Genomic DNA, 14,709 nt, shown 5'->3' on the forward strand with positions numbered 1-14,709 from the left:
ACATAATAACGGCAAAGAAAGCTTTTTAAAATGAATTGAAATTTTGTGGCATGCCATCTGGGATTATTTGGGGGAAACAGTTTTGAATACTGAAGTTGACCAAAAGAATGGAGGTAGGGCCTGCCCCTAAGCTGACATGTTTCAGATGGCAACCTTATGCTAAGGGGTACAAAGTTGGCTAGCGCCCCCCACCCCTTATTTTCTTTCTCTCGGATTATCTGCAAAAATTCTCTTTGATTGCTGGTATTTGGGCCTGAAAAACTTTCCTATTGTTGAAGAATTCAATTCAACCCCTGCAGCTGCTGATCCCCTTATTGTCCCCCCTCGTTATGTGTACGAGTCTCAGATGAATGTAGCCAAGCCTTTTAGTGCCTTAATAGGTGTCTACATAAAGGTCATTTCTTCTGCAGTACTTGTTCTAACAAAAGTTTATATACAAACGAGAGCCACAGCTAAAACATTCACATTAATCAATCTCCTCCTGTCGCAGATCACAAAAACTGCCTGGAGCCATAGCCAAGGCACAAAAATAAAAAAATTATATGTATATATATATATCTATACACATATACATATATATATGCATGTATGTGTATGTGAAGCTATGAAACAGAAACTGGTTCGAGCAGTTTCACCAAGGATGAAGCGTTGTTTGCCCGGTTTCTATTTGAAGTCATCTGCTTGATGCTAGGATGTGTTTTCGGTTGGACTCAGGACTCAGGTGAAGGTGGAGGACAGAGCGGGACTCGGGGCGGAATTTGCTGGGTTTACACTTTTGCCTGATGATTAGCCTGGTTTGGGAGTTGTGTGTGGATGGCTGCTATCAGCTGCTGATCATCACTGCAAGAAAGGCTTTATCAGCAGTACCAGAAATGAGGCAAATGCAAAGAATTGTTTTCCTATCAGTGTAAGTTCTCCTGCTAGATAAAAGAGAACTGCAGCCCTCCAGCCCTCCATTTTCATCGCGGAACGGAGGAAATAAAGTTTCTTTTAGAAATAAAGAGTTGCCCATTGTAAATTCGAGCGAGGGTGCCAATGCATGAACTGAAACTCCAGGCGGAAGCAAGCCCAGACTTCTAAGGGACCTTAGTACTGAGAGGGGATGGCCCAACACAAACCATGTCAAGTGGGAATCCCAGAACTTTGGCCCACGGGAGGGTGCGAGTGAGGAGACCCACCCGCAAGGCCTCCTGGGAGCAACTCTGGAGAGCTTGCCTCAGACAGCAGCTAACTCAGACACTGCCGCCTTCCAGTCTGTCACAGGACAGGTATCTAGTACCTGTTCTTGGCCCTACCCCCTGTCAGTCCTTCAGGGATAAAATCAGACTTAGTCTGTGGTACCTACGGTTTTCCTTCTGTGCTGTGTGGATTCAATTGCTCATACATCAGCTTAGGCTGGAGAGGTAAGAGTTCAAGTTCTAAGACGCCTTGGAGACTTAAGACCAAAGAGCTCTTGATTTGACCTCTGTGTGTGGTTCTGGTTCATCCCCCTTTTCCTCTCTCTGCTCACACGTAAGAGTGGCTCTCCTAGAATGGCTTCTTGACTTTTGGGCTGGGCACTGCTTCTCAGACTTAAACGACCTAATGGCGACCTGGAGATCTTGTTGCCAAGTACATTTTGAGTCATTCAGTCTGGAATGAGGCCTGGGAACCCCACATATCTAACAACTGCCCTTTTCAGGCTCCTGCTGTTAGGAATTCTAGGTTCTAGCTTACTTGGAGATCAGGTACCGCTTTGTAATGGGATGGAGTAAGAATGCCCACTGTTGAAGCAAGGGAAGGTGTAGTCTCTGAATTCCAAAAGCTTTCCGGCAGATTAGAACGGGCTTGGGGGCAGCCCTAGTTTATCTTACGATTTGTCTTCCACTTGCTTTGATTCTTCAATTTCAAGCAAGAGAGATTCAAAGTAAATAATATTTGGTCTGAATTGATTTTTCCTTTATTTACTCATTTTGAATGTATATGTAACTATTTTGTATATGTGCATGTACATCTGTGTGTGTATGTGTGTGAATGTATGTGTACACTTGCGTGTGTTGAATGGGGGCTATAGGTTGGCATCAGATGTCTTCCTCAATGGCTTTTTACCATATTGCTTTGAGACATACTCTACTACTGAGCCATTTCATCTAGATTGGCTGGCTAATGAGCTCTGGAGAGTCCCCTGTCTACCTCCCTGGTGCTGGGATTATAGGTACATACATGCCTGTAATATACACATACACACATACATATACACACACATATATACATATGTATACATACATAACCACATATATACATACATACGCATATGCATACTCACATATACACACATATACATACCCATATGTATTCACACACATTACATGGTGTGGGGAATAGAACTCAGGTTCTGATGCTTGCACACTCAGCACTTGACCAACAACCCCTTTTCACTCATTGAAAAAGTTACACACAAACAAACACTGGCACCAACCCCTTTACTGTTTGCGTGGGGTTGTTTGTTGTAAATGTAAGACAGGAAAAAAAGTCTGGTTCTAGTTGGGATGGCCAACTGTCCTGGTGTGTCTCCCTCTGAGGGATGTTCAGGATGTAAAGGACTTTCAGTGCTGAAGTCTGGGAAAATTCCAGAAACCCCAGATAAGTCAATCACCCTCATTCTAGTGCAGTAAGTTTTATTGTGGGCCTTTTGATTCTTCAAGATATTCAAGACAGGGTTTCTTTGTGCATTCTTGACTGTCCTGGAATTCGCTCTGTAGATCAGACTGGCTTCAAACTGTAGGATCCTTTTTTAATTTTTGTTTTTGTTTTGTTTTGTTTTGTTTGTTTTTCTAGGCAGGGTTTCGCTGTTTAGCTCTGGCTATCCTGCAACGCACTTTTTAGATCAGGCTGACCTTGAACCCACAGAGATCTACTTGCCTCTGCCTCCTGAGCTCTGGGATTGAATGACTGGGTGGATGACTAAAATTACAAAGTAATGACAATGATAAATGCTGGCTATGTTGTAGAGAAAAGTGCAGGTTGTAGGAGAAGGGACTACAAGGGATCCTCGGGGGAGACAATGTTGAACACTAGTATACCAGGGCTCACTAGGCATGCATTGATTTAGGATTGGTACATTCAGTGAGTGATCAGCCTGCATGGTAGGGTGGAGCCACATTCTGAGGATACAGAGAAAGAGGCTCAGCAGATGGGAAGATTTGAAAAGTATCAAACACAAGCAGTAGGAAAACGTACGCCAATGATTTTCATTAGAAAATCTGCTTCTAGGATCCAGCTGACACACACTCACTGTGCCATCCTCCTCTGCCTACACCCCTTAGAAACGCGAAAACGGATGCCGTGGGAGCGGCTCTGGATCTAATCGGATGCTAAGTGCTTCCTTAAGCGGGGTCGTGTAAGTGCTGTTATAGGTTTTCAGGGCATCACACTTTCCCACAAGGACTGTTCCACGTGTTGCTTCCCAATGGTGCCCTTACCCAGTGTTGGCTGAACAGAGCATGCCCTTCCCAGGTCTCCAGATAGTCAGGGTTGGCGGCACCTGGAGGAACGGGGATAGATCAGCTACTGACTACGTTGCTAGCAGAACATTAGTACTTGTTGGCTTAGATTATGAATTACGCTGTGTCTCTGGTTCATACATCCTGAAGCGCTCACCCAAGGGGCTCATGCTGTCAGTCCGGTGAAAACGACACCCTGGTGGAGCCCCACCTCTGAACCCCAGCAGCTGACCCCTGCAGTGTCCACTGTGTGCGTCTCCTCTTCTAAATGTTCTCATGCGTACTAACTCAAGGTTCCCCTACAATCAACAGGTGTTGGTCCTCTCTTTGTTTTAGTGATGAGGAAAGGAAGGCAAGGAGGAGGCGGGATGACCAAAGTTATAAAACCTAGCAGAATTCTCTGCTGCTGGCTTTGCTGCTCTCGTATTAGAAAGCAAGGCGAGGTTTAAAGCTTTATAGTAGTCACCCCTTTGAATGCTAAGCAGTTTTAATTCTGAGAGGACCCCACATTTTTGGACTTGGTTTCGATTCTATTCTCTGAACCAGTTTATCCATGAAGTGCAATGCCACAAAGCCTGTGGGCCTATGTTCAATACTCTAGTGTGGAAAGCGGTGGGTTACGTTAATCGTAGGAGCTCCCGGAAGGCAAAACAAGATTAAGATGGAGTAATGCTATCCCAAATATCATTTGCATCTTAACTGTTCTGATGAGGCTTGTAGAATCTATTGGTAATACGGAGTAATTTTTGAATGGAATCATTGTCATTTATTTGGGATTTTGAGCCAGTGTCGTGGGTCATTTGGTTGTATTAACTGTTGTCGTTTTCACCTTTGAAGATGTAGGGGAGACTGGCTGCAGGAACCCTGCACATTTTAGAGGAGCCGTCTGGGCTCTTCGACTTCGCTACAGATAGTCTGACCTGTGACCACCAGGACATTCAAAAATTATTTTATGACATGTTCGTGGTCTCAGAAGGGTTTGAGTGGCCTTCAGTTCAATTTCAGGCTGCTATTTCTTGGTGTGTATTTGTTTGAAAATAACAGGCAGCCTCATTATCTCACAACTGGCTCCAAGCGAGTTTATTGTTACTGCTGGGATTATTATTATTACTAGTATTATCATTAAGGCTCTCGATTCGTTTCATCTTCCTTCTCTATTTCCAGCAATAACTGCCCTGTGCTGAGGGTGAGAGAGAGGATTTTCTTCATTTAACTCAGACTAGACTGCTGGCTAGCTCTGTGGGGGAGCCAATGGTTGGTTATTAACTTTTAGAAAAATTGCTGCCTAAAGAAAAAGGGAGCACCCCAAGAGCTAGAAATCAGCCAGTCAAAATGGACAGTGGAGACACCCCCGCAGTTTTGTCATCTTGCAAATGATGACCATCATGTTTTCTTGGTGATCTAAGCCGTAGGATGTCCAGCAGCCGTCAGAATTAGCTGGGGAAACCCCCATGGCCATCATCAATATGTCTTCCCTTTGCCTGGGAACACGGTGCAGCGAGAGAAGCATTTGTGGTGTGGTTTGCCCTGTTCTGACATGAACGCATCCATTAAGTGTGTGACTCACCAGGGGAAGCTTAAGCATGATCAGAGGAAGAATCACGGCCAGCATCTAGCCACACCGTTGAGAAAATCTATCTGTGTGTCTGGGAGTAACTGAGATGCCATGCCCAACGTTATTGGATATTTTTTTCCCATGACATTGAGCAATTGGCAGAAGAAATACCCAATGCCACACTGGAAGTGTGTGCTGAACACAGGACATTTTCAATATTTATTATTTCAAGCTCTGTATCATGTCAGCTTATTCCACATTCATTATCATCTTTTAAATATGCACTGGTGAAACTGTAATTCTCTTGGAAGAGGCATTTGGCAGTAGGATAGCTGCAGCTATGCTGGGCTTACTCCTCATCAGGGACCCCAGTGAGGGCTATGTAGATGGCTTCATTGTAATCTAGGAAGTGAGTACAGTTGTCCCCAACCTCTCCACAGTGGTGACAAATGAGACCCTACAAGGTTGTATAAAATACTCACTACCACCATCACTACACACACACACACACACACACCACACACGTCTACAATATGTACACATACATATATATGCATATGTATTTAAAAAATTGAAAAACAGTAGTCTTTTTTGTTTGTTTTTGGTTTTTGTTTTCCTGAAGCAGGGTTTCTCTGTGTAGCTTTTGAGCCTGTCCCAGTACTCACCCTGTAGACCAGGCTGGCCTTGAACTCACAGAGGTCTGCCTGCCTCTGCTTCCCATGGCTGGGATTAAAGGTGTGCACCACCACTGTCCAGCTGAAAATGGTAGTCTTGCTGATGCCAGTATGTGTACTTGCTGTCAGGTTATTACTTTGGAAGATATAATAAGGTTGGGAGAAGCTAATTCATCTAAAGCCACATCAACACACTGCTGATTTTATGAATTAAAGTGGAGAAAAGAGGGGAAAGACAGCGGGAAGATTGGGTGAAGGTGGAAGTCTAGCATGTCCTTTTCTTAGGAACTCCCCTGGCCCCCATCTCTGTCTCTGGAACCATCAGATTTACAACACAGAGATCTCCCTATCACCAAGAATTCACAAGGAAGCTAAGTCCACACTGAAGTAGACTTTATAGAATCATAGTGCTTACCTTTCTGAAGTGACGTTGCTCAGTGGTAAGGAGCATGCTTACATGCACAAGACCCTGGGCTCAGTCTCCAGCATTGCAAGAGAATAAAAGTATATATTCAGTTATCTTTAGTATATTTTAAAAAAAGTATACAACCTCCCCATTTTTCCAAATCTGTAAGACTTGCTCCAAAAAAGCCCCAGATTTATTATCAACTTCTATTCCCTTCTTCTTTGTCCTCCAGAAACTACCACGCTACTTCCTGCCTCTATTGGGTTTGCTTGTTCTGGTCACTTTAGATAAATGGAACAACACAGTTTATGGGGTTTTGAGTATAGCTTCGTTCACTTAGTGTACGTTCAAGTTTCACCCACATGACAGTAATGACTTGGTCGTCTCTTTTTAAAAAAGTTGACTCACATTCTGTTGTATGACTCTACCACACTTCCTGTCCCTCTTCGTCAATCGTTATTTCCATTTTGAGGGTGCTGTGAATGATACTATTTCTTTGTAAATGCTTTGTGATAGGACGGGTTTTGCCTGTGATTGCCCACGGTTTTGGCTGTGGCCATCCTTGCTGATGTGAAGTGGCCTGTCACAGGCTTTGATTTGCATTTCTAATGACAAGTGGTACCACACCCTTCCAGGTGCTGGTTGGTCATTTGCACACCATCTTTAGAGAAATATCTATTTATCTCCCCCCCCCCCCATTTTAAACGTGGATGAGTTGTAGGATTTTGTTTTAACCTATGCTGGACACTGGGGCTCTTATTAGATGTGTGACATGCAAACGTTCCTCTCATTCTGCATGCTCTCCTTCCACTCTCTACGGTATCCTTTAAAACGAAAAATTTAATGTTGATGATATCTAGCTTGTCTATTTTTTCTTTTTTCTTTTCTTTTCTTTCTTTTTCTTTTTTTTGAGACAGAATTTCTCTGTAGCTTTGGAGCCTGTCCTGAAATTAGTTCTTGTAGACTAGGCTGGTCTCAAACTCCCAGAGATCCACCCGCCTCTGCCTCCCAAGTGCTGGGATTAAAGGCATGCACCACTACCTTCCTTTTGTAAACTGTGCTTTTTTATGTCCTCTCTATGAAAAAACTGTCTAGCATAAGATTACAAAGATCTGTTTCTGAACATGTGCGTGTGCAGATGTGGGTACGTGTGTATTTGTGTGTGTTTGCGTGCACGCTCGCATATAGGCCAGAGATCAGCCTTGAGTGTCATTTCCCAGGTGCAGCCCATCTTGTTTTTTCAGACAGGGTCTCTGATTGACAGGAGGGGGTGGGGCTTGCTGGTGGCTAGGCTGATTAGCCAGCCCCAGGCATCCTCCTGTCTCAGTCTCTACTGACGCTGGGATTACAATTGCATCAGCACTGTTGAAATAGCGGCGGGGCTGCATCCCCAGCACCCGGCCGCCCGCATGACTAGCTTATGCCCGAAATAATTACACGGAAACTGTATTCTTTCAAACACTGCCTGGCCCGGCTAGTTCCAGCTTCTTATTGGCTAGCTCTTACATATTGTTCTAACCCATTTCTAATATTCTGTGTAGCCCACGAGCTGGCTTACCAGGGAGGATCTTAACCTGCGTCTGTCTGGAGTGGGAGAATCATGGCGACTCCCTGACTCAGCTTCTTTCTCCGAGCATTCTCCTCTGTCTACTCCGCCTACCTAATTTTCTGTCCTATGAGGGCCGAGGCAGTTTCTTTATTAATAAGAAATCACTCCCACATCACAGCACTTTTAGCTTTTTTTTTTTTTTTTTTTTTGGTTTTTTGAGACAGGGTTTCTCTGTTTTGTAGCTTTGCAGCCTGTCCTGAATTGGCTCTTGTAGACCAGGCTGGTCTTAAACTCACAGAGATCTGCCTGCCTCTGCCTCCTGAGTGCTGGAATTAAAAGTGTCCACCACAAACGTACTGGGGTCAAATTTAGGGCCTTAAGATTGTGCAGTAAGCACTTCACTGAGCTGTTTGCCCAGCCCTATTTGGGAAGTAGTTTTTTAGTTTTTAAATTTAGGTCTATAACCCATTTTGAGTTAATGTTGGTATATATTATGAAGTAAATGGTTTTTGTTTGTTTGGTTATTTTTTTCAGAGCAAATCTGTGAAGAGTTAATCAGGTTGGAAGAACTCATTTTGGTTGATGTACATTAGACAATTTGTGGCAGATTACTTATAATTACATTCTATCTGGCTGTGAAAAATATTAGAGTTTTGACTCCAAATTTAAGATAGATTCTAACTGTGTTTTTTCCTGAATTTAGTGTTCCTAAAGTCAGTAATGATAAATATCTGTGATTGTTTAATTCATACCTGTTAAGCAGTTGTAATGCGGGCAGGGAATCGTTCTTTAATTAAGTAACTTTTGTTAACCTGCGGGAACATTTTCCTAAGTCACAGAAATAAAGTTGACATTTTAAAGGAAACAAATGTTAAAGTAAAAGGAAGTGGAGGTTTTAAAACTGTCGTCATCTACATCACGCTTTAGGGCCAGATACTGGAGCCACTGGATGTGTTGCAGCTCTATATATGTGTTCTATGCGTGCTGTAGTGTGTTCTATGCGTGCTGTAGTGTGTTCTATACGTGCTGTAGTGTGTGTTCTATACGTGCTGTAGTGTGTGTTCTATACGTGCTGTAGTGTGTGTTCTATACGTGCTGTAGTGTGTGTTCTATGCGTGCTGTAGTGTGTTCTATGCGTGTTATAGTGCCTGTGCATCTGCGAGCCACTGAGGGAAAGAAAGGAAAAGAGATTGGAAGGCAAGATGATGTCCAGTGAAGAAAAGAGGGAGACAGACATTGAGGAGGAGCCCGGGCATGTGGCTTACGAGGCTTGTTGGCTCACATGACCTGAAAAATCAGGAGTGTGAGCAAAAGGGAATGGGGAAGACGGTCAGATAAACGACACTGGATTATGAACCTTTAAAGAGACAAGATAAACATAAGAGATGAGAGTAAAATTTGGCATATTCATCAAACACACAATAGGAATCACACGTTGCAATGAAGAGCAGATAAAACTCAAGACGTGATAAACATATGGAGACATTCACTTATCAAAGCAGGACTAAAGATATCCTGCCCTGGTCCTCTTAGGATGACCTCAGTGTGTGAGCCACAGTGACCTCTGCGCCATCTCTTCTGTTCTGCATCACAGCCAGGCTGCAGGGCAGAGAAGAAGGAATTTTGTTAGTATGTTTTCGGGGATCGTTGCCACTTCACATGGCTCTGCTTGTTTACTGTATTTCACGCAGCTCTGGTGCACCAGGCACTTACTAGGGTCATATGTAAATATCTGTTTACTCTCAAGAAACTTACAGCAACAATAATACAGGTTAGTAGGCAAAGTAGTTCAGGCTCCAAGCCAGCATTAAACACACAATGACACTAACGGAAATACTAATGCAGACTATACACTCCCTAGAATCCAGTTGTTGAATTGTCATAGTCTACAGGCTCTCGGGCTCCACAGCTTGATAAAGGGGTTTGAAATGGCTAAACAAAAATGTTGATAAATACCCAACAATAGGAGACTCTACTAGTGTTTGACAAGCTTTTAATGTAAGAACATTGCATTCTTCTGGATAAAGTCCTTCAATAATATTAATTTTCAAGAACATTAAATTCTGTCTGGTGTGCTGAAGCTGGTAATTATAACGCATAAAAATAGCTGAATAACCAGGGTAGTGCCAATTACCCTGTCACTCACGACTAATCAATTATTTTTGCACAGCACAATATCTATGATGTCTGCCCGCGGAGTAATAACGTACAGCGCATAAATGAAAAATAATTTTCCAAAAGCAGGGCAAGGCATGTCTGAAAGCCTTGACAGATCAGCTAGGGAGCCTGGCCGAGCCTCTCAGAGGACAGCTACTGTGAACGGTTTGAGGAGAGATCCTGATTCCAGGGCGTTCTCAGGGTCAGCATCCCACAGGTGTTGGATACATAACCTTCTGGTTAAGACGGCACATGGCAAACGGGCAGACCCAGGGCCAGACACTGATGAACGGGCTGCGTGGTGAACAGAGCATATGGAGTGGCTTGCTGGTAATGGCTGTATCAGGAAGAGAATTTCCCTGGAAGCTCCCAGCAGACAGGGAAGGTAGGTGCATCGTCCCTGAAGTTGATCCTGCAGTGCCTCCGCTTCAGCTGTATTCTGATAAGCTCACCAGACCCACGGTGTTTGCAAGACCTTGGCAGTATTCCCATCCTAAGTGATGGTAAGAAAGGAAGCTCAGAGAATAGATAAAAATTCAGAACAGCAAGATGGACCATTTATAGGGTTGTTGTTGGGATTAAATGAGATCTTTATTTCCTGTATGCCAGACACTGATTTAACATACATTAAAATGTTATTAATAGTAATTATACATTTTACCTAATTGCTTCATTCAAGCTGTAGGATTCTGTTTCTTTTCTATGAAAAACTATGTAGATGTAGAAGATGTGCTATAAGGGGCTAGTGAGATGGCTCAGCGGTTAAACCTCTTGCTGCCAATCCCTCACTCAGCTGACTTCAATCCACATGGTGGAAGGACAGAAAGGGCTTCTGCAAGTTGTCCTCTAATTTTTTTTATTATGACCCAATAGTGCTCACTATAAAAAAATGAATGCAATAAAAATTTCAAATATAATATTTAAATAGAAAGATGTAATGCAAAGATAGCTTTCTTTCTAAGTGCTATATTCTCCATTTTTGGCATTTTTTGCATTATTGACACTAAAGTATCTCAAACTGAGGCATACTGAAAAAAACAAACATTGGGTCTGAGGCAGTCCAGATGTTAGATAGAGTATTATATAAAGCACATTATTGAATTCAGTGAAGAGCATTCAAGGAAGAGCATCGAACGATCTGTGGGAGCCGAGGAATAGTTCAGCCTATAGAGTGCTTGTAGTGTAAGTGTGAGGACCTGAATTCAATCTGTAGCACCCATGCAAAATGCTGAATTTGGTGGAACATTTGGTGGAATACTCCTAGTTCAGGCAGAGAGGAGACAAGAGAATACCTTGGGTTCGTTCACTGGCCAGCCAGCCTAGCCTAAACGGTAAAGCCATAGGTCCCAGTGAGAGATCTTGTCTCAAACAACAACAACAACAACAACAACAACAACAACGGGATCCAACTGAAAAAACAAAACCCCAAACACAAAACAAAATGGTTGCTGGAGCTCAATTGTTAAGAGAACTTGTCACTCTTGCAGAGGACCTGGGTTTGCTTTCCAATGGTAGCTCACAACCATCTGTAATCCTAGTCCCAGGGGATAGATAGGGTGCCTTCCTCTGACTTCCACAGGCACCAAGCACACATGAGGTGCATGTCATACATCCAGGCAAACTCTCATACCAATAAATTAAAAGAAAATAGATCTAACAACAGCGAAAACAAGGTGCAAGGTTGTTCTAAGGAACAACGCCCAAGGTTGACCTCTGGTCTCTGAAGACATACATGAGTACATGTGTGTCTGCATACCTATACCTGTATGTGTACATCTCTCCCCACAAACACATACCTCCCAGGGAGGGTGGGGGAAGAATATGATCCGTGAATCTTCCCTCAAGAAGCCTGTCATTCAGTGAGGAAATTGGGACAGAAAATACATTAGACACAATGCAAGTAGAGAAGGCTCCAACAAGGTAAGAAATAGGGTAAGATAGGATCACTAAGTTTTAGACAATCCAGATGAGGCCATGGAACATGTACGGGGGGTGGGGTGGGGGAGAGACACTCCATAAGCAATGTGGAAGATGGGAGGGCTTGGTAGGAAAGAGTGGGAGAGGTGGGATTTAACAGAATGTCATCAGTGAGGATGGAAAAGAGGGCTCAAGCCCACCGTGTGTGTGTGTGTGTGTGTGTGTGTGTGTGTGTGTGTGTGTGTGTATGTATGCTACGTGTTGGGGTATACTGTGAATAAGACAGAGCAGCCGCTCTCTTCACAGAACTAAAACTGGGGTAAGAAATAGACAAGACCCATATGTGCGAACACCAGCTAGGAGCTACCTGCAATACTGGAGCAGGAGACAGTGATAGCCTGAACTAGACATGTCATAGTTCGTTACAGATAAGCCCAGAATTCTCAGTCTTCCAAGTTCTCATTCATAAACCCAGGCTCCTTCTACCTCATGGCCCCATGGTCCTCTAACTAAAGAGTCCTCTCCTTTAGTTAGTTAGTTTGTGATGGAGAATGAGGCTGAGGAAGGTCACTAGTTTTATCTATTTATCTAGATATCTATTTATTTATTATGTGTACAGTATGCTCAGTATTCTGTCTGCATGTATGCCTGCAGGCCAGAAGACGGCATCAGATCTCATTACAGATATTACAGATGGTTGTGAGCCACCCTGTGGTTGCTGGGATTTGAACTCAGGACCTCTGGAAGAGCAGGCAGTGCTCTTAACCGCTGCGCCACCTCTCCAGCCCCGGGTCACGAGTTTTGTAATGCTAAGCAGCATGAGCAGCACCTGTTGACATTCCACAGGAGAAGGGCTGTTGTCTGCCTCCGTCCCAGGAACTAGGGACCTGGAAATATAGTTCCTGTCTGGACAGCCGTGACAGTGCCTGTCTGTAATTCCATTTTAGAGGAGAGGAACACAAATCTTTGGTGGCCAGAGACCAGGCTCTGCTGTAATTGGGCAGGCGAGAGTGGAATGAAATAAATTATCACCCAGGGTCCATTTTATGATTGGTTAGATATACTGGCCGAGGGACAAAGAGCAGCTGGGACTGACTCTTGGGTCATCTGTCTTAATTTACATAGATAAGGAAGAGAGTTGGAGCCAGGTGTGGAGGAGCTGGGGGAAGAACAGAAGGTTTTGGAGTCAGGGTTTCAGACGGCCCCGGCTGGTTTCAAGTTTGTCTGTAGGCATGGTTGGATTCGAACTCCTGATTGTTTGGTCTCTATCCCTCTAGGCACTGGGATTACAGGTGTATACCACCACATCTGTCTGAGAACAAAAATTTGGATTGGAGTGTATGGATTTTCGGGCATAGCCAAGTGACAGTTGCCTGGGTTATGAAGATCTAAAGTAGGGGGAGGACTGAACTGCAGACAGGGACTGGAGGTCATCAGCAATAGGTAATGAGGGAGCCATGGGAGGGAGTGACCGCCTGTCGTCTACGTCCACGTAGGGGATCAGAGACCTGCCTCTTGCCGCACACATCGATGGGGGGGGGGTGGGTTTGGAGTAGAGTTAAGAACCAGCCACAACACCAGTGAAGAATCGGGGTGGGCGACACTCCATTTGGTAGAAGAAAGGAGAGGTGGGAGATGATCATCTAGTCTCTGGAACGTTTAAGCTATGGGTACTGAGAGGGTTATACAATCACTGTGATGCAGAAGGGACCGAAGAAGCCATTCTTAGGCTGAGTCTTTGAAACATTAAGAGACTGGGAGAAATGACAGAGGGTTTCAGTTCATGAGTCTCAGTGTGTAGGAGATTAAGAATTACTTAGGTACTGAATGCTAGATCTGTGAAGTCTGTAGCTCACCGGCTAAGTGACACAAGAAAAATAGAAGTCTAGGATTGCAAAGAAAAAGCATTTAATGACCTGAGTCAAGATTGGGGGTTGAAGGTGAGACCGGAGGAACCAGTGGTAAGCAGTGTGACCGGCAGGAAGCGTTCGCCTGAGGAGATGGCTCACACTAGTGCAAGCTTCCATATTATTTATTTGCATTTCAATATGTTGTCTGTAAAGCGGTAGTTCTTATTTGTGTGCCACACACCTAGATTGATAACTGTGTTCTACAGAGGAATTTGGTGTGGTTTAGAAACCAAAATGAGCCAGGTGGTGGTTTAATCCCAGCATTTGGGAGGCAGAGGCCTGTCTGGTTTATGGAGTGAGTTCCAGCACAGCCAGGGTTACACAGAGAAACACTATCTCAAAAAACAAAGCAACAAGAAAAAACCCTAAAACAAAACAAAAACCAAACCAATCAACCAAACAAAAACCCAAACCAAAACAACATTAAAAAAACTATTTTCATAACAATTAAAGGTTAATGTAAGAAATCATTACTGTGAGTTTGTGATGGATTAAGAGTGAAGAACATGTCTTGTCTTAGATGTTTGTGATGGATTGATAACGAAGACCTTGCCGTGTCTTAGATGGTCAGGCTATTGCTTCATTCTGAAGCAGCTGTTTGCTGCCCTCAGAGGAGGGAGCAGACTAGACCATGAGGATTCAGTAAATTTTTGGCCAACAGATGTCAGTGTTGGGTTACTGTACACAGCAGCATTCGGGAGTTTCTGCTCATATTATACTTTACACTTTGAATTATTGTATGGATTTTATTGGATGTCTCTCCCCCTTAAAAAGTGCCCAGCCCACATAAGTACATCATAATGGAAGCCTTTTCACGTGCAGAGGAAGGCTTCTTACACTCCGGAAGTTTTGTCTCTGCCACAAATTGCAGAAGGATAACACTTAGACAAGACTGTCTAATACTAAATATCTAGTTAGGGCTTCCAACAGCCTGCATTGTGCCTTGTGCTGACCTAAGTGCAGCTGGTGTGTGCCGTGCTCCAGCCTTTCACCCATGACCAGGAGTCACAGAGCCCTGGGCCCAGGTTTTTTTTTTTTTTTTTTTTTTTTTATGGCGGA

The 14,709-nt window shown here is 43.7% G+C and overlaps 1 protein-coding gene across 2 annotated transcripts in view; it reads left to right on the forward strand.

Annotated features, from left to right (window-relative positions):
* Positions 1-14,709, forward strand: part of Znf800 (zinc finger protein 800) — a 216,269-nt gene that overhangs the window by 31,117 nt on the left and 170,443 nt on the right. The window lies entirely within an intron of this gene.

Source organism: Alexandromys fortis, unplaced genomic scaffold, assembly GCF_014885135.2.
Source record: "Alexandromys fortis isolate MF-2015 unplaced genomic scaffold, M_Fortis_MF-2015_v1.1 scaffold_44, whole genome shotgun sequence".
In the NCBI taxonomy this organism is placed as follows: domain Eukaryota; kingdom Metazoa; phylum Chordata; class Mammalia; order Rodentia; family Cricetidae; genus Alexandromys; species Alexandromys fortis.